The sequence below is a fragment of the Acartia tonsa genome, chromosome 2, assembly GCF_053477335.1.
Source record: "Acartia tonsa isolate MP-2025a chromosome 2, ASM5347733v1, whole genome shotgun sequence".
In the NCBI taxonomy this organism is placed as follows: domain Eukaryota; kingdom Metazoa; phylum Arthropoda; class Copepoda; order Calanoida; family Acartiidae; genus Acartia; species Acartia tonsa.
Window position 1 is genome coordinate 54,870,468 of NC_137261.1, and position 20,069 is coordinate 54,890,536.

Genomic DNA, 20,069 nt, shown 5'->3' on the forward strand with positions numbered 1-20,069 from the left:
CTTTGTTAAGATAGAGAACCCAATCAGCACAGTCGTTATTGAGATCTTAAGCTTCAGACAAAAAAAAACTCATAGTACTTTTTATAATAGAATTATTTTTAATTAAAAATAGTTGTAAAATATATTCATTTTTAATAAGAATTTAAATTTTCTGATCATAGTTTGGTCTAATTTTTATCAAAAGATAATATCAAAGTGAGTAGTCGTTTAAGAGATTTTTTCATATTAGTATTATTGCTGTAAGTTTAAAGTATACAATCCTTCATCGTCTAAAAAGTCAGTTTTATCATTAGCTTCATTGGAGGATTTTGTTGCAACATCTGCAGTTGATTTTGTTGATGTTGATGTAGTTGTAGTTGTAGTTGCTGTTGTGGTTGAAGTAGATGAAGTGCTTGTTGTTGATTTGGTTTTCTCTTCAGAGTTTTCTAAAATTATTATGGATTTTATTGAAAAAAAACCGGATTAATTCCCATTTTGTTGACCATAGGAAAACACGGCATAATCCATTGAATAAATGAGAATATAAACACAAAAAATTCATGGGAGGACAAATGGACAAAGTGGATCATATAAAAGATGTTCAGTTGATAAAAAAAATCAAAGTACTTGTGTCTTTGGATGAATTCCCCCCCCCCCCCCCTAAAAAAAAACGGATCAGGAAAATTATATACTGTATTCTCATTGATATAGAGAAGTTAACCAAAAATGTCAGCTATCTATTTGAAATAGCAGCAAAGAAAATCAACCATAGCGTTATTTACTGGCTGACGGACAGATAAGGTTAATTATAGAAAAGTTTGTTTGTCTGGAATAGATTTTACGCACAAGTTTTGAATATATTGAATCTTAAAACTATGAATATGATAATTTGTGTTTAATTATAAAGTAGATATTTTTAGACTGAAAACTCACCATATTCATATTCTTCATAGCTGCCATTCTCATAACTTGTATTTTCTTCGCTACCATCTGCATCTTCATTTACATATCACAGGGTGATTAAATTCAAATTTATTTTATTTTTTGTTGGTCTTCCCAGATATATTGGCAGCTGTCAAGCCCTGCATTTTTTTAATTTCTATAAATAGAATCGGTCAGTCCCTAATCCGTTCCGTCCTAGCTATTTTCGTTAATTTAGACATGATAGAATTGTCCTATAAATTAGAAAATTGCTTGATGATTCATATAACAGCTAGTTACGGTTTAGAAAGCGTAGCAACTCCCTAATCGTTACCAGGAAGTCAATTTAAAACATGCTAATTTCTAACTTTTTGATGACAACTTTTTGTATGATAAAATAATCCTATTTATTTGTTTATTGGAATTATGATTCCCAGGTTAATAAGGTACAATATAATAAGCGAAATATCTTAAGAATCAAATTCTGTATTTGCGCATTTTCAGATTTTAGAGCTTTGCAATATAGATGTAGTCATCCTTGTTGATATAGCGTTTATACAAAAGTTAACACATGGTTTCAATCACCCTGTATATCCACACGATCAATTGATGCTGGTTTATCATTTGTTGTCTCAGCTGATGAATATTCATAATCATCAAAGTACGCGGTGTTTTTATCCTTCAGCTGGTTAGCTTTTTTTATCAGGTCTTCCTCGCTTAGGTTTATTTTTAGTTCACTGTCAGTTTATGTTATGTTATGATGGCGTCAATTTAGGTATATTTCCCCTGTCATTTATTGGTGAGTGCGTTCATCCAGTATGTGGGGAGGGGCTAGAGTGAAGGGAATGAAAGGAGGAATTGATATTTTAGCCAGCTGTATGTTTCATTTTATTTAAGAAAATAAAAATATGGTTTAAAATCCAAATAATAATATATCCATTAATACATTGTCATAACATTTGGTTTCACCCAAAAATTTTATAAAATTTTCTCTACAAAATTTGGTTCAATTTTAGTTTAACAAAATTCAACATGTTTCTTATAGAGCAAATGATTGCAGGGATATAAAGAGACAAGACAATGGCCGGTAAATTTAAGAACATCCCCAATGATGATGCACAAAATTACCCCTTCTGTAGATTACAATTATTAGTTAAAACGATTGGACATTTAACTTAATGAACCAGTCAAACAAAATTCAATAAAAGTCTCCAAAGTTGGTGAGATACTGAATAAGAAAACTTTTTTTATAAAACTTTTGGGACAAGTGTAATAAACAGGTCCAATAAACCCTCCCTTCCTAAAATGATTATGATTGTGAATCTTTACCAAAAATTGAAATGCTTATGTATTAAAGTAAATGATATAACATAATAATATTCCTAGAAGGTATTACTACTGGTGGCAAGAGTTTGCTTGCTAGAGGTTGGATAGAATATTCTCTCTCTAGAGGTGGCTGTGTACATGTATATTGTTTTTAAATACTTTGTTAGCTATTTCATCAAATTGGGAGGTGTGACCATACCCAGGGATCTAAAGGGATATGACAATGGCAAATAAATTTATAATATACAAAATTAACCCTTCTGTAGGTTACAATAAGTGGTTGAAACATTTGGACACTCAAGTTAATAAACCAACAAACTAAAATTCATTAAAAGTCCCTAATGAATTTGAGCCAACGGATAAGAAAACGTTATCATAAAACTTTGGGTACTAAAGTAATAAACAGCCCATTGGCCCCCTCACTCTCTCTGGATAGATAGTGGAAGATGGTGATCATAACTATTTTCAAATATCTTCAAACTTGATATAACCCCCTCTCTTTTTACGTTCCCTTTAAAGTGGATTATTCTGGATTATCTATTATGTGATAAGGTGTTTATACAAGTGCGCCAATGTTTTTTTTATAAAATTGTTAAAAAATTGTTTGGTTTTCCTTTGCAATTAAGCTTTTTTTAGGTACAGGGAAGGTTTTTAACTATTTTGGGAGAGCGTATCTCCACCCTCCCAATTTAAAATCCCCCCCCCCAAATTTTTTTTCTGAATATTTCTTATTAAAACTCAAATTAAAAAGTAGAAGGGCGGTTGACTTATCCCCCTCCCACCTTAAGAACACTTAGAGGCTTCTTGGGGGCGTTTGTTGCCCCTAGTCTTTCTTAAAATAAAAGCTATGTCTTGCATTTTTTTTTCAATTTGATGTTTGATCACGAATTTCATATGGTAAAAATATTTTTCTTATATAATTGTTATCCTAATAAGATAAAAGTTAAGCTTGAAAATTGTTTTAATAGCTATTATTATATGTTGCATTTTTAGATAAACGTGAGAGTTGTGATCAGAATTTGCGTATCATTTGTACTCTTTTACGTCATTGCGAATTTTCTGATATGTATTACCCGTCATCCTCTGGATAATACCCTTCTTAAAATTAAAAATATGAAGAATTCATCCCCTCAAGAAATGCCCCCCCCCCCCTAACTTGTGCATACCACTGGTTGCGAATATTACAATATTTTTAAGAACAATCCTGTAGTCTTGACTCTAAGGCTAGATTTGGAGGTTTCTTGGGTTTCAAATATTTTGTCTTGTACTTGGAATAACTATTGTCTGTTGTTAAACTTGAAGAACCTGCAATTAATATCCTTGTAAAAACTTAGGCCTATCTTAGACAAGCGATTTCATTAAATCGACTACATGGCAATAAATAAAATAGTCATTTCTGACGTATTATAAGGCAAGCAATAATTGTAATGGCATCTTTAAATTATAGTTTTGAAAAGAAAAAGTTTCGACACCCTTTTTTGAAGAGCCCAGTTAGTCAAACAATAGCGGCACCTAGCGGCAAATTAAATATTTTTGGGGTTTTTCTCTTTTCTAAGGCGATTTCTTATGGGAGGGTGGTTATGGTTATACCATCTCCCAAAATAGTTATATCCCTTCCTAAGATCTATAAGAAGCTATATTGTAAAGGAAAACCATATTGGTTCAGTGGTTAGTGCGATCCTTTGGTACAGACAGACAAACAAACAGACATCCTGTTACATTATATAAGGATTTGAAAGGCTTTTTATCATTACTTTGTGAATTTCAAAACAGGAATGGAAAAGCTGGGTTGAAGTCTGTTTGGGGTTTAGAAAAATGGCAAATTATGACGACATTTAAATCTACATCATTTATAATTTATTTATAATTAATATTTTATCGTTTTAGAGGGGGTTGTAAACTGTAAAAATTGGGGTTGACTTCCTTTTAATTTTTTCACCGCATTGAGAGGTTCAAACTATCCCCAACAAATCTCTATGCACCCACTTGTTTAAACTTTATTTTAAGAATAAAATTTTAAAGAGAAAATATCTAAAATAAGCAACGACTGGATTGATATAATTCAGAATTGATCCAAAGGACAATGGCTGATAAATTGATGTACACCCCCATTGATTGCATACAAAATTAGGCTTTCTGTAGATTAAAATATAGTAGTTGAAACGTTTGAACACTCAACTTAATGAACCAACTATTCAAAATTTAGTAAAAGTCCTTAAAGTTGCTGAGCCAACGAATAAGAAACTTTTAAAAACTTTGGGGACTAGTGTAATAAACAGCTGAATGTCCCCTCCCTCCCTGGATATAAATTATTACCATCAAACTGTGCTTCTGTGATGAATGGAACTGTTTCATTGAATTTTAACCATTTTTCTCCTCGAATTTTGAATATTAAATTTCATAAACTAAAGTTTGAATTAAGCCTAATATTGATCTTAGAAAGAAGATTTTTGTGAAATGGTCAAAAGTAACAAGGATGACAAAATACATTTTAAGGAGCATGTATTCAGTGGTCTTTACTCAAGAATATATATAGATTTTTAAAAATCACAAAACCCCTAAAAGCCGATGAAATCTTTACGAACTAGGTGACAAACGGACAGACAAAGTTATTTATAGAGTAGTTTCGCTACTAAATCTTGTATTTGTCGATAATGATACAATTGACGTCGATTTAATGAATTTACTTTTTATCACATTTTTTAGAGTAGTCCTTGATATTAAAGTAAAATACTAGAGGGAGAAAGGGTTAAATAACTGTATTTCCCTATCAAAATGACCTTGTGCCGACTCTCAATTGAGTTTTTGAAAATCAACCAATGGAAACGGGAATATTAACAAAGCCAAGTAGCATAAAAAATTTGCTAGCAGACGAAAAAGGTCATTGAAAAGGGGGGGAGGTAGTTATCTGTCTATATATCTATACTATAGATCAGTTGCTTTGATGATACAACCAGAACGATTTCGTCCAGTAGTTGCGAAGCTGATTCAAATTGCAAACTAAAGATATGGTCATATGAGATAGAGATAAAGTTAGAAAGAAAAGAACAAGAATGACAACATCCAAAAGTAGCGAAGCACTAAAAATTCATGGAATGGTTAAACAGAAAAAATGAAGTACAGAGAAGATGTTCAGCTGAAGCCTTTCTCAAATATTAATCAAAAATATTGTCAGTGTCTTTTATGCATGACTGTCAGACAGATGGACAAATTAGATTATGCACTTGATGCTAATTGATATAAGAAATCTTCACTAAAAAATTCAGCTCTCTATTTTCAATAGTAGCCTAGAAAATCGCATTTTCCCAATAGCGCTGCGGACGGACTGACGGACAGACAAAGTGGATAATAGAGTAACAACGTTACTAAAAAGGATGACATCATCCATAGAAGCGAAGTTCTGAAATGGTATGACAAACGAACATTACTTTTGTATAGTGTCAGAACTGACTATACAAAATATAAATATAGAAGTTTTGACAAAACTTCTTAAATACAGAATTCTGTTTAAGAACATACTGACATTTTTAAGACTTGATTGTAGAGATGCTACGCTTATAATATTGTACCTTATTGTAATAGGAATCCTGAATCAGTACCCCAAAAATCAGATCAATCGGATGATTATATCACATAAACAATTGCTATTTAAAAAAGTTAAAAATTAACATGTCTAAAATGGACGCACGGACATTCTGGTAATGATTATAGTGTTGCTACGCTTTCTAAATCGTACCTAACTAGTACAGGAATCATCATGCAAAGTTTGAAATCGATAGGACAATTCTAACATTCTAACTAAATAAACGGAAAAAGCTATCCGTTACGGACGTACGGACGGACGGAACGACCCTAATCAAAGAATAGCTTCGCTTTTAAAAATTGAGAACAAAAGAAAATATTATTTAAGGAGAAAACTAGACCTATGGCAGCTAGGAGTGCCGTAACTATTGTTGTCTTAAGCTCCATCCCCTTCAACATATAATAACCAACTGATTTAGTACGCAAACATGATTCTTTAATTCTACATATTGCCTTTTTGAATATGTGTGTGTGTGTGTGTTTTTGCGTGTGTGTTTATATATATTTAGTTTCACTTAGTCACTTTTTGCAAGGTCCCTAACAAAATTACTTTTTTCGGGGTTGTTGATAGAATTAACAACTACAAAAAAAAATTATGTCATACGATAAAAATAACCAATGAGAGACCAGTATAAATTTTACTATTGGTCAATTACAGTGTATACTGGCCTCTCATTGGTCAATTTTATTGTATGACGTCATTTTTTGTGATACTTTACGCAGTCTCAAAAAAAAACTAATACGTGCAAGGTATAAATTTCGCAATCACCTCCCCGCCCCCCCAATCATTTTTAAATATATCAGAGTTTTATGTGGTTTTCGCTAGATGTTTTAAAGGCTATATGAACCTACCCACCCCTCCCCCCCCCCAAAAAAAAAAGGACATAAATAATTCTTAAAAACATTTCTAGATTATAACTCATTATTTAATATTTATATTATCAAATAAGTAATTTTAATTATCAAAATAAGTAATTTAAAAGAAATAAAGATTTAAAATAATTTTTTGGGTAAAAATAAAAACTCAATCAAAAACCATAGATTTTATATTTATAGTGAGTTTTCAAGGGACCTATTTAAATTCTATGTACATGTGTGTGTGTGTGTATAGTGTTAATGGTCAAAATGCAAAAAAAATTGCGGAACGGGAAACGGGAAGATATGGTATTCGGGGACAAGTATTCGAAAGAAATTTTCATGACAGGTTATTTTTTAGTAGCGAAGCTACTTTATAATACCCTTTGACTGTCTGTGTGTTGGAGAAAATTGAATACAGCTGCTACTAAAGATAAATGACTGAATCTTTTTGTAAAGATTCCCTCTACCATTGAGCATCCAGTATATAATTTACTTGGATCATAGGTATGTCAGTTTTGCTACACAATTTAAATATAATATCGCTTTTAAGAATGTTTTCATCCTTTTTATTGTACTTTTTAGTTTTATAATTTTTACCATCTTTAACTTTTGAAAGCGTATAATTAGGATCTGTTCGTTCGTCCTTGACGGATTTTTTCGTTAATTTAGGCATGTTAGAATTGTCCTATAGATTTCAAACTTTGCATGATGTTTCCTGTAGTAGTTAGGTACAATTTAGAAAGCGTAGCAACTCTATAATTGTTACCAGAATGTTGATTTTTAACTTTTTTAACAACAATTTTTAAAGTGATATAATCATCCAATTGATACGATTTCTAAAGTACTGATTCCTATTACAAAAAGGTACAATATTATAAGCGAAGTATTCTAAAATCAAGTTCTATATTCAGACTTTAAGAAGTTTTGAAACAATTTAACCTATAATATTGTCAAAACTTATTATATATTGTATATTCAGTTCTGACACTCTACAAGAGTCAATGATCGTCTATCAGACCTTCGCTTTTATGGATTTGTCATCCTTGTTTTCTTATATATGTCCCCCTCTTTGGTTTAACAAAAAAATGTCGGAGTAAGATTAAAGCGAATTTTTTCAATTGATATTAATTCAATTTAACAACTGAAAATTTCAGCCGTCAATCTTCAATAGATAGTTAAGATAGAAATGGCCTCGGGACTAAAATTAACCTCTACCCGTTTTTTTACTCTTTTGTGTATCATTGGGGATGTACATAGATTTTTAAGCCATTGTCTTATCCCTTTAGATCTCTGGTACTTAACACATTAGGAATTGTGAATTAAATGCCTAATAACAAAAACAAATACATCAGAGGAACAAATCTTGCAAAATTTTTAATGTTTTTAGTATGGGAGGGATATGTCATGGGAAGAAAAACTATTTTGTGCCCTTCTTTTATGCTAGTCAACATTTTAAACAATCTCGGCATCTCGGGGCTAAAAATAACTTTTTTTATATCCGCGGAAAGCTGTGAATAATACGATGCGATATATAACTATTATCATAGTGATTCATTGGTAGATATAAAATGATAAACATGTTCAATTATGATTAACAAATTACCCCCACTGGAGTTGAAACTATTGCTTGAAAAGTGGTACAGGTTTGTAACCAACCAATTACAAGTTTTTAAGCAAACAAACAAGGAAATGTAGTTGGGTACCACTGTGATTTACAGTCCAATGTTCTCTTTCTCCCTTCCTCTGAGTCTGAGGTTCATAACAGGGATCTAAAGAGAGATAAATTGATGTACATACCCAATGATAATACACAAAATTACCCCTTCTATAGTTTAAAGTTTAGATTGATTGAAACTTTAGAACACTCAACATAATCAAACAACCATTCAAAATTCAGTTAGGTACTTAAAGTTGTGAACCCCAAAAATAAGAAAACGTATAAAACTTTGGGGACTAGTGTATTAAACAGCCCAATGTCCCCTCTCTCTATCCCTCTGAATTTTATAGACTTGAATACAAGGTAAATTATGGAATAGCTATGCTTCTAATAAAGGTGTAAGAGTATATTTCCGTATAATTATGATACTGCATATTATATAAATATGCAATCAGATGCAGGAATCTAAAGGGGTAGGACAATGTCCGAAATATTGATGTACATCCCCCAATGATTATACACAAAATTACTCCTTATGTAGAGTACAAATATTGGTTGAAATGTTTGGACACTCAACTTTATGAACCAACCAATCAAAATTTAATAAAAATCCCAAAAATTTGTTAAGCCAATGAATGAGAAGACATTATTATAAAACTTTGGGGACTAGTATAATTAACAGTCCAATGTCCCTTTCCTCCCTGAATCAGATTTATCCTGTTAAACCTAGAAACAATTTGTTATCACTGAGTTTCGTCGACTACAATCGCATAAAAAGTGGTCATTGCTGATATGCTATCAGGTGGATATTAAACTGTAAATTACACAGGTACCCAAAGTTTTTAATAACATTTTCTTATTCGTTGAATCATAAACTTTGGGTACTATCATTGAATTGTGATTGCTTGGTTAGAAACTGAAAACTTTGAAACCCAATCATTTTTTAATAAATCTTTGGAACCCCTCATTTTAACCCCCTTAAAATAAAAAGCGTTGACGTTCCTGTGTTGATATAATAACAGCACTGAGGTTTAATAGGGTTTTACTTACATTGCAAGTAGCTAATTAATGTTGCTATGTAGTTAAATTAACGGGTAGGCAATTTAAAATGGGATTTCTAACATCATAAGGTTTCGTGATTTTTTTGTTTGTTAACGCAACTCTATAAGTCGACAGAAGATCTGTAATTTTGTAATTCTAAAAAAAACGAACATATTATTTTTTTATCTAATGGTTTTGCAGCAATTCTACTCTACAAGTATTTGTATCTGTTAGTTTATCGGATGATCTGTCTGATATGTTATCCTGGCCATTATTTTGTGCCAATAATTTACCTTTAACTTTGTGCCGACTTTCGATTAGGTCTTTAACTATCCGCCAATAGCGTATAAAATAATAACACAGGCAAGTCGCTACAAAAGAGCAGAAAGTAATTTGCTATGAGACGAAAAAAGTCACCACCATTTGTGCCAGGTATTAGTCTGGGTTATAAATCTATACTTTTACATTTATTAACAAACCTTTCTCTATATGATAAGACTATTTATTGCTTCTAATTATAGAGAGACATTTAACATGAATGATTATAAATTATTTAAAAATCAATTAACGCATCGTATTATAGCCAGCTTTCCGCAGGTATTGTCAATAAAACTCTCAATTGTCAAACCTTTAAGTGACTTTTCAAAGTGTCCCAATCAGCCATGTGACGTCATAAAAATAAGAGAGATGAGAAGAAAACCCCTAAAAAAGATATTTATAATCCCTCATTTTAATGACGTATCATAACTGATTTTCAAGACACTTCATAAAGTTTCAACCTTGAAGTAAAGTATGCTTGAAGGTAATGTGTTGATTATTGACAAGACACGAAGTTTCTTCAATTTAAATATGTTCCTAAAGCCCTTATTTTTATATGATCACAGTACACTATTCAATTTATTAAATTGAGTTTTATTAAAATTTTAAAAGCGAGGCTTTTCTATAATTAGGGTCAGTCGGTTAGGTACGATTTAGAAAGAGTAGCAAATTTATAATATTTACCAGAAAGTCCGTACGTTCATTTTAGAAAATGCAGATTTTTGACATTTTAGTATAACATCATCACCCTATTAATCTGATTTTTGGAATGCTGATTCCTAGGACAACAAGGTACAATGTTATAAGCGAAGCATCACTATAATCAAGTCCTTAAAAGTATTCTATAATTGAGCAGTTTTGCAACAAACTTACTTACAATTTTGTTTATACCTTAATACATTAACATTCTGCTTATTCAGTTCTGACACCCTACAAATGTTAATGTTCGTTTTTCCGACCGTTTCAGAGCTTTAGTTATATGTTAATCATATAAATATAAATTAATGAAAGAAAAAGTAATCTGTTATTATATGAGAAACAAAAATCCGTAGAAACCACGTACAAAATAGTAATCTAATAGTTTAGATGATTTGCCAACTTTAATTCTTAATCAAAGGTCCTTAACATAATAGAACAAAATAAAAGTTTAATTTCTTTAAGAGCCATTTAAAAGAAAACCAAGAATTTAAAGGGATAATACAATAGCCGATAAATTGATGTATATCCCCAATGATGATATACAAAATTACCCCTTGCATTGAGTACAAATAGTGGCGAAACGTTAAACACTAAATGAACCAACCAACCAATCAAAATTAAATTAAATTTCCCAAAGTTGTTAAGCCAACGAATAAGAAAACGCTATTATAAAACTTTTAGGACTAGTTAGATAAACAGCCTATTGTCCCCTCTCTCTCTCTCTCTCTCTGCAAACATCATGTTCCATTGATTGTGTATTGTGTAAATAATTTTGTTATATCGGGGACCCATAGTAAGGTTAAGTTGCGAATTGTTGCAAATTTAATTTCAAAGTTTAACATGTTCTATTGTCATTTTCTTATAATGAATAACATTATAGTATTAAGTATTCATAGGTTTGTTATAAGACCAAAGATTCTCTAAAATAGAATTTTTACGTTTACCTATCAATTCGTCTGTTACACATAATGATTTAATAGTTATTTCTCGCATCGTATTATAAACAACTTTCCGCGGATATAGAATGTACAATTATAAGATTAAAACTAGTTTTTTTGCCCCGAGGTGCCGAAGGCACCGGCTAAAAAACTGGTTTTAATCTTATGATTGTACATTTTTATATTCGTGGAAAGCTGGATATAACACGATGCTAGACATAGTTTTTTTCGTATGGATAAGAACCGGTTCCTATCCACCGGATTCGAATGAATACGAGAAAATATTTTATTATTTCAAGTGCAATGGGGAGGAGTAATGAGGTTATTTACAGCATCATAAACGGATATTAAAATGAAAAATTAAAACCAGTTTTGTTAGACCCAAGGGGGCGGAAAGCAAGAGCAAACAAAACTGGTATCAATTTTATGATTTTTATTTTAAGATTCGTAAAAAATTGTCTGTAATATGATGCATGATTTTTTAGTATGGCTGAGAACCGGACTCAATCGGTTGTTTCTGATTGCGGAGCTCCGCTATTGTCATGTCCTTGTTCTCCTGTAAATATAATTTACTTGTACTGTACACATTTGCAAATTTGAAAAACTACTACAAAACTCATTCTGTTTGTGTGTTTAATTTTTATAAATTATTGTTTATTGACAATAAATATTTATTTTTTACTGTTATATTTTTAACTCATTACAATTACCGGTAACTGGACAAAGTGTCTCAAAAATCAGCCATGTGACGTCACAAAAATGAGGGATTATCCATCTCTTTTTTTGGGGGGTTTCTTTCCCACTTCGCCACTCATCTCCCTCATTTTTTCGGAGTGGATACAAAACCGCGACAATAACAAAAATATAACTATGTAGGAATTTTTGTAGGAATACATGGCCGCAGCGTTTTGTAATGGGGCGGTTTTGTAACTGTCGCGGTTTTGTATCCACTCTATTTTTTCGACGTCACATGGCTGATTTTTGAGACACTTTGTCTAGTTACCAGGAATTATAATGAGTTAAAAATGTAAATAATAAATATAAAAATATATTCCCTTAAACATTTTTGACGGATTTACAGTCTGAAAGAACCACTTGGTAGACATTTATCAAATTTTAATTTAACCTAAAATCTTTAAAAATTGTATATTCATTTTTTATCTAATTATATTTCTAAAAATTTAACAACTTTATTTATATCCAAAATAGCTCTTATCTTTATGATCATATTAAAAAGCGAAGCTTTTCTGTAATTAGGGCCGCCCGTCCGTTGTCCTAGTGATTTCAAACTATGGATGATGATTCCTGTTAGAAAGCTTAAAAACTCTATAATCGTTTAAAATATACTGATTTTTAACTTTTTTGTCAACAATTTTTGTATGTTACAATCATCCTAGCCATCTGATTTTTAGAACAATGATTCCTAGAACAATAGAGTACAATAATTTAAGCAAAGGATCTCTTTATCAAAATCATAAAAATTTAAGTATGTCCTTAAACAGAATTCTGTACTTTTGCAACAAGTTTATGTACAATTTTGTTTATACCTTTACATTAAGTTAAGACACTCTACAAGTGTTCAAGTTCGTTTATTCTTCTCTTTGATTTCAGAGATTCTCTTTTATGGATGTTGTCATCCTTGTTTTATTTCCCCTAAACTTGTCTTATATCAATTTCTTATTTAAAAAACTTTGACAAAAAATATTGTCAAGTGGCTCTTCAGAATATAAATACTTTTTCCATTTAATTTTGCAAATGTTTCAATTTAACATTCAAGTGATTCCTTGTTAACGATTTTAAACCAATATCACAGTAGAATATTAGTATATAGTCTATTGTGATTTTCATACTTTACATATTTCTAGGAGCCAAGCTTATGTTTGGACCCGCTAAAATCTTTCACGGTGATTGATTCTGAATAGGCAAAATTTTCAGGAATTTATGGATTATTGGTTTCAGTTTAGTTATCTATAATACAAAGGGAATATACCTCTTAGTCCTGTGGTGGTTTTAAACTATTTTCTCGAGGGATGGAAGTGGGGGTCCCAAAAAAGATCTTTGGAGAGTGAAAGTACCCTCATCTTAAAAATAATTTTAAACCTGCGCTGGACCTAATAAAAGCTTCACTGTAAAGAGGAACCACATTGGTTCAGTGATTAGCGAGATATTTATAACATAATCTTCAAATCACATTTAGAATATAATTTTCTATCTTTTCTATGGATGTCTATATTCTAAAAGAATTAAATGGAACTAAAGACTTTTTGATAATGATTATAGAGTTCCTACACTTTTAAGATTTTAAACGTTATTATTACAAGAAGATTGTAAAATGCTTACATTTTCCATCAGAGCTATCCGTTACGAACGTTGAGGCACAAATTTAAAAAGCTTCGCTCTAAAAAAAACTTACTACATACGTATAACCCCTGTAATTCCTGACAATATTAATCTGTATAATAATCTCTGGAATAAAGTATAAAACAGATGTTTTGACTTGCAGGATAAGTTACCAATAAATCAGCGGTAATAATCAAAAGCGGAGCTTTTCTACAATAAGGGCCGGTCCATCCGTCTCTGTCTGTATGTCCAGAACGAATAGCTTAGAATTGTCCTATCGATTTTAAACTTTGTATGGCGATTCCTGTAGTTGATTTAGAAAGCGTAGCAAATTTTCAGGAAATATAATTATCTAATTGATCTGATTTTTGGAATAAGGATTCCTGGGACAACAAGGTCCAATATTATGAGCGAAGCATCTCTTTAATCAAATGAAAGTATGTCCTTTCACTGTATCCGGTATTTATGCAATTTTGCAACAGACTTATGTACAATTTTGTTTAAACTAACAATTTAATTTTCTGCTTTAGTTTGTCTTTTTTTCTGATTGTAGACCTTCGCTTTTATCTAAGTATACTATTTTAAAAAAACAGACAGAAGAACTTTTCTTAGTATTAGAAGATTTGCTATTAAAGGAATAAAAAACCGACACCATGGAAACTGTCCCAATTTTGTATAACTTTTACGGAACATGTTCCAGTTACGTCATATACGTTTCGGGAAAGAGAAAGGGAAGGGGGGAAGAAAATCTCTTCAAAAGAGATGGGGAAACCCCCTTTTTCTCCCATCTCTTTTTTCTTCCCTCCTTCCCTTTTTTTTCTTTCCTCCTTCCCTTTCTCTTTCCCGAAACGTATATGACGTAACTGGAACATGTTCCGCAAAAGTTATACAAAATTGGGACAGTTTCCATGGTGTCTAAAAAACCACTAATACACTACAAAAATACACCAATACTCCCTAAAAAATTCCCCCATTATAATGTAGTGGGCAAAACAGTAAAAAGTGAAATATATACAAGTGGAGGGGAAAATTATAACAAGGGTGTTTCTCAAAAACTGATATTTAAAATCTTTGACATATCTATAATTTTTTAAAGGCATAATTGTTTTTTTTTATTATTTTTAATTTATTTTAAAGTTTTTCTTCTAGATATTGGTTTTCTTAGTACTGATTTTGAAGAAAATATGTCGAAATTGACCTTTTTTTGAATTTCATATTGTCCAAATTTACTTTTAATCTTGATAAAATAGGAATAAAGTATATATTGAACCACCGGCCCTTCCTCCAGCCTCAAGGGGATCTAACCCATGCTATTTTTTTATTTGATATTGCCTGTATTCACTAAAAAACCAGAGCCCAATAGGTCCAGCGGTTAGCTAAGTCTTCGGCTTCATTTGTACTGATTAAATAGTAGATTTTTTGTCATATTTGCACGACATCCGATTATACCACTTGTAAACTCAGTTAGGTTGTCGATCTTAATCCTATGGTCATGTTAAGAAGTGCAGTAACATACAGAAAACAAAATTTTATATTATGTCTTAAGACATATTTAATAAATGTCATATGTGATAAACAATTTGAATTAAGAAAGCATGGAATAATGCAGGGGTAGCTAACAAACAAAAAATCACGAAACCTTATATAACTGAAGAGGGGTGGGAATGAAGAAGAGGAAAAGAGGGTTGTGGGGATATTTTCCTTTAGAATTGTTTGACAGACTATCATTCCCTTGTCCCTGGGAATTATGGAAAGGTGTATTACGATATTTTTACAGAATAACAAGGGAGGGAATAAAAATTGGTCTGTAAATATCACTGGTACCCATAGTTTATAACCACATTATCTTATTTGTTGGCACAAAAACTTAGATTACTTTTATCAAATCATTATTGATTAGAATTGACCAATCATTTCAACTTATAAATCTATTCTACAGAAGTGATAATTTTACCTATTATCATTGGGTATGTATATCAATTCATAGTTTATTAACAGCCACGCCCCCTAGAGGCCTCTAGGGACACTTAAAGAGGGGGTAGTTGAATTCGATAACCCATTATTTTATTTTTAAAAAAAGCAAAAAAAATGAGGGGAGGGGATTTATTAGAAGTTACCCTGTAAAGAAGAACCATAACGGTTCAGTGGTGAGCGAGATCCTTCGGTACAGACAAACATCCTGTTACTTTATTATAAAGATTGTCTTAAAGTTGCTTCACCAGTATTCCCAAAGGTATAAATGATACTGTGATTACAGAATACAAAGTATCTTCAGAACCTGGCCATATATACACAGGATAATCTAGGATAAGTATGATTTGTCTTATTTCAGCACTAAATTATAACAACATGTTCAACTTCAAAAATATCAGGAAACAAGTAATAAGTTATTGATTTGAAGATGAGTTATTGAATTGAAGCTTTGACGTAATACTGGCCTACCATTGGTTAAATAAAATTCATACTGGCCTGGTAATTTAGTCTGTGTATTGGCCTATCATTGGTTATTTGTATTGTATAACGTTATTTTGTCATTTTAATTCACAATTATAAGTTCGGGAGACATACGGACAACCTCTAGTTACATAGTTGTTACGCTATAAAAACCTTCGGAAATATTTAGGAATATTTATGCTTTTTTGTTGCTAAAACAATTTAAAATAAGGAGAAAATATAATGAGAATAAACAATAAAATGTTTTTTTAAGGCAATAATATTAAAAATTGATTTTTATTTCATTCAAAATCAAATTGTTAATGTCAAGTTAGCGTTCTTTTGACTTAAATAAGGTATTTGATTGCCTTTTGGGTAAATAATTTAAATAAATCATAAATATTAAATTAAAAGAATAGATGGTATATTGGCTATATATAACTCTGCCCATAAGGCGGGGACCCTTTCCCGATTTTGTATTGGATCTTTGAAATCAGCTAACAGCGTCGGAAATATAAAAACAGCCGAGTCCCGATGCTGTACGTATTGGTGCAAAAAATGGGGACAAATTTCAAATTGTTTTGGCGTGTGACGTCATACCCCCATCTCTTTTCTAGGGGGTTTCTTTCCCAAACCGTACAGCATCCCGAGTCCCTACAAAAGAACAAAAAGCAATTTGCTAGCAGACTACTTGTCTGGATTATACATTTATTGTTAAGATATTGCCTTTTCAAATCATAATGAGTAATAATATTTCCAGTAAAACTCATAAAAAAAATATTAAACAAGGATGACAACATCCATAAGTAGCGAAGCTCAAAAATTATGGATAGATATCCAGAAAAAAATGAACTATAGAGCATTTTCATAAAAAAAAACATTAACCTAAAAAAATCACGCAACCTGTAAGATTTTTAATGTAAATTGTTAACGTATTTAATCACGAAAAATATCAGCCTTCTACCTTGATTAGGAGTTGAGAAAACCATAAAAACTTGAAAATGTAGGAATCAATCTAGCACCCCAATTAATTGACGAATCTTAATGAAACTTGGTGAAAATATGAAGAATGTTAACATATTTAATCACAGACGGAAGGAATATCGAATTATAGAGTAGCTACTAAAAAAGGAATATTGAATAAATGTAAATTCCATATTGTATTTATGTAAAGTGACTCGTATTCAGCATAAACAAAAGTTATTCAAGTGTAAAAATAGATTTCCAAATTCATTTCACAGGCCTAAACAGAACATACGTCCCAAGGGAGAGAGAACAACTTATAGACATTCAGAGAATAAATGTATAAGTATTAGGGTGGGTTCATATCGGAATTAGACAAAGCGGGGATATGCAACAGATAAAATTAACCTTAAAAACATTTCTGACCGAAAAAAGAATTTAAAAAAATTGAGTTTTAGAACACGACCACTTAAAAATATAATTCATTTCTTACTAGTATGCAAAGACGACATTCAAAAATAATTTTGAATCAGAACTATGGCTTCATGGTGCTCCCTGGAAAGGCCTTGAGGAGCTGAATCAGGAACTTTTGTCCGTTTCAAAATATCTCGTTCCTAGCCTTAGAAATCACTAAAAAACCAAATTTTTTTAAGGTTTATTGAGAATTGTCCAATTTGTAGAGGTTTTTTAGATTTTCTCAGGCTAGGAACGAGATTTTTTGAAACGGACAAAAGTTCCTGACTCAGCTCCTCAAGGCATTTCCAGGGAGCACATTGAAGCCATAATTCTGATTCAATAAATTTTTGACTCCCATTTTCAAATAGCTATACAATTGAATGTCTGGTCGTCAGCGGTTTTAAGACTTAGGATAAATTTTAAATCATCCAGAGGTGTATTATATCTATATAAATTGAGTGCAGATCCCCGCTTTGGCCTCAGAAAAAAAATGTCCAAAATCGACCCACCCTAATAAGTATAGATAACTACCTAGATCCAGTGTTGGGGACTTTTTTCGTCTGCTAAGCAAATTACTTTCTGCACTTTTGTAGCGACTGTGTTAGCATTTACGACGCTAATGGCTAATATTCAAAGACCCCATGGAAAGTATGCACAGGGTCCACGGGGGATGGGGACATACAGTTATTTAACGTTTCCCACTATGTTGTTTTAATTTAATATTCATGAAATATGGATATCTGTAAGTAGCGCGGCACAGTAACATATATTAAAACACATAAAACACCCTGCAAAATATTTTTTTGATATTGAAGAGAAAATTATCTGTTTTTGATTTAATACTTAATTTATAACATCTATTCGAATTTAAGGGTCATATGTATAAACCTTATTTGAACTTTTTATTTCAATTTATAGAGACTAGTGGCTGCGTCCCTGGCATCTAGAGGTAGGAAAATAGCCTGAAACCATCCAATGACCTATGTAAACCTTCCCTATTAGCGAGAACACAATCTGATCATTGAAACCTTAAGCTTCAAACAAAAAAACTTACTTCTTTGTATAAAAGGATAGTGCTTTAAAAAAATTGAAATGTCTGTAAAAAAACATAGATGTCCTTGGGTTGGGGTAAAGGGGTGTTTTTTACCCCCCTCAAACTTCGAAACATCAAACTTGCCCCACTCAAAATGTATAAAATACATTAAATTATCCTACTCAAATATTTAAAACCCCTCATTTTACCCCCCTCAAAATAAAAAGCTTGGACGTCCCTGAAGACACATTCGTACAGGAAATGCTTCGTTTTTATTTTTATTTCAAGTGTCACATCCCTGTTCATGAGTTATTTACTGCACCATCAAGTTTGTGTAGAAAACATGAAGAAAAACAATCTTTGAATAAAACAACTTTTGCATAAACTAATTGGATCAACTGCAGTTCACGGTAAAATATTCCTGGTAACGAATATATTCAAAAATCTAGGAATTTTAAAGGCTGCTAGATGCCAAACGGTTGAATGTACAGATCATACCCGCCCACCATTTTAAGCGGAATAAGAAGGACTACAAATAATCTGAAATAGCAAAGATCCAATAATGCACAGGGAAAGCTTCAATGAAGAAAAAACGCGTAAAATGTGTCTTTTTCGCGCATTTCTCTGCACTGCGAGATGACTATGCATTATTGATTTATTGCTATTCCAGATTATTTGTAGGCCTTTTTATGCCGCGTAAAATAGTGTGTGGGCATGATCTGTACGTTCAGCCGTTTGGCAGCTAGTAGCCTTTAAAATTCATAGATTTTGGAAATATTCGTTACCAGGAATATTTTACCGTGAACTGCAGTTGATCCAACTAATTCCCTATGGGCCAACTCTATAGTAACAAGGATGACAACACCAATAATAGTGAAGCTCTAAAACGGTAGGACAAATTGACATTAACACTTATAGTGTCAGAACTGAATAAGCAGAATATAAATATTAAGTCTTAACAAAATGGTAAGTAAATGTGTTGCAAAGCTGTTTTACATAGATGTACGGACTTTCTGGTAACGTTTATAGAGTTGCTACACTTGATATTGTATCTAACAGGAATCATCATCCAATGTTCGAAATAACTTGTACAATTCTGATAATACAAGATTAAGGAGAAAGAGATATTCTTTGCCGAAAATATGCTGTCTTGTTCAAACAATCATCTTAAGTTTAAAGTCCGATACTATACTCCTAAATTAACAACAACAACAAAAAGCTAACCGTGACGGAGGTCGTAGAGGCGGACGGAAGTAGATATCTATATTATAGAAAAGTTTCGCTTTTGTAAAATAGTAAGCATATTATTTAAATAAAAATACTACAATAAAGTTAGTAAAAAAAACCTGGTTGAAAAGGTTTTAAAATTCAAAATTTGATTCCAATGAGAATGTAGTAAGTAGCATGTAGGAGTTCCTGTCTGTATACATTAAAAGATCTGACGGTAAAACTGATGTTAATCCAATAAAATTGCGCAGCTCCTAATAAAAAATAAGAATAGTTATTTCTCGCATCGTATTATAAA

The 20,069-nt window shown here is 31.6% G+C and overlaps 2 long non-coding RNA genes across 2 annotated transcripts; both read right to left on the reverse strand.

The window, feature by feature from the left end:
* Window positions 1-256: 256 nt before the first annotated feature.
* Window positions 257-1,634, reverse strand: LOC145312871 (uncharacterized). The gene is made up of 3 exons (XR_013877154.1): window positions 1,486-1,634; window positions 913-975; window positions 257-425 (listed from the first exon to the last, which is right to left on the reverse strand). It is a non-coding gene; the product is annotated as an uncharacterized LOC145312871 (long non-coding RNA).
* A 1,789-nt stretch (window positions 1,635-3,423) lies between these two features.
* On the reverse strand, window positions 3,424-6,216 carry LOC145312872 (uncharacterized). The gene is made up of 3 exons (XR_013877155.1): window positions 6,150-6,216; window positions 4,543-4,572; window positions 3,424-3,531 (listed from the first exon to the last, which is right to left on the reverse strand). It is a non-coding gene; the product is annotated as an uncharacterized LOC145312872 (long non-coding RNA).
* Window positions 6,217-20,069: the final 13,853 nt, after the last annotated feature.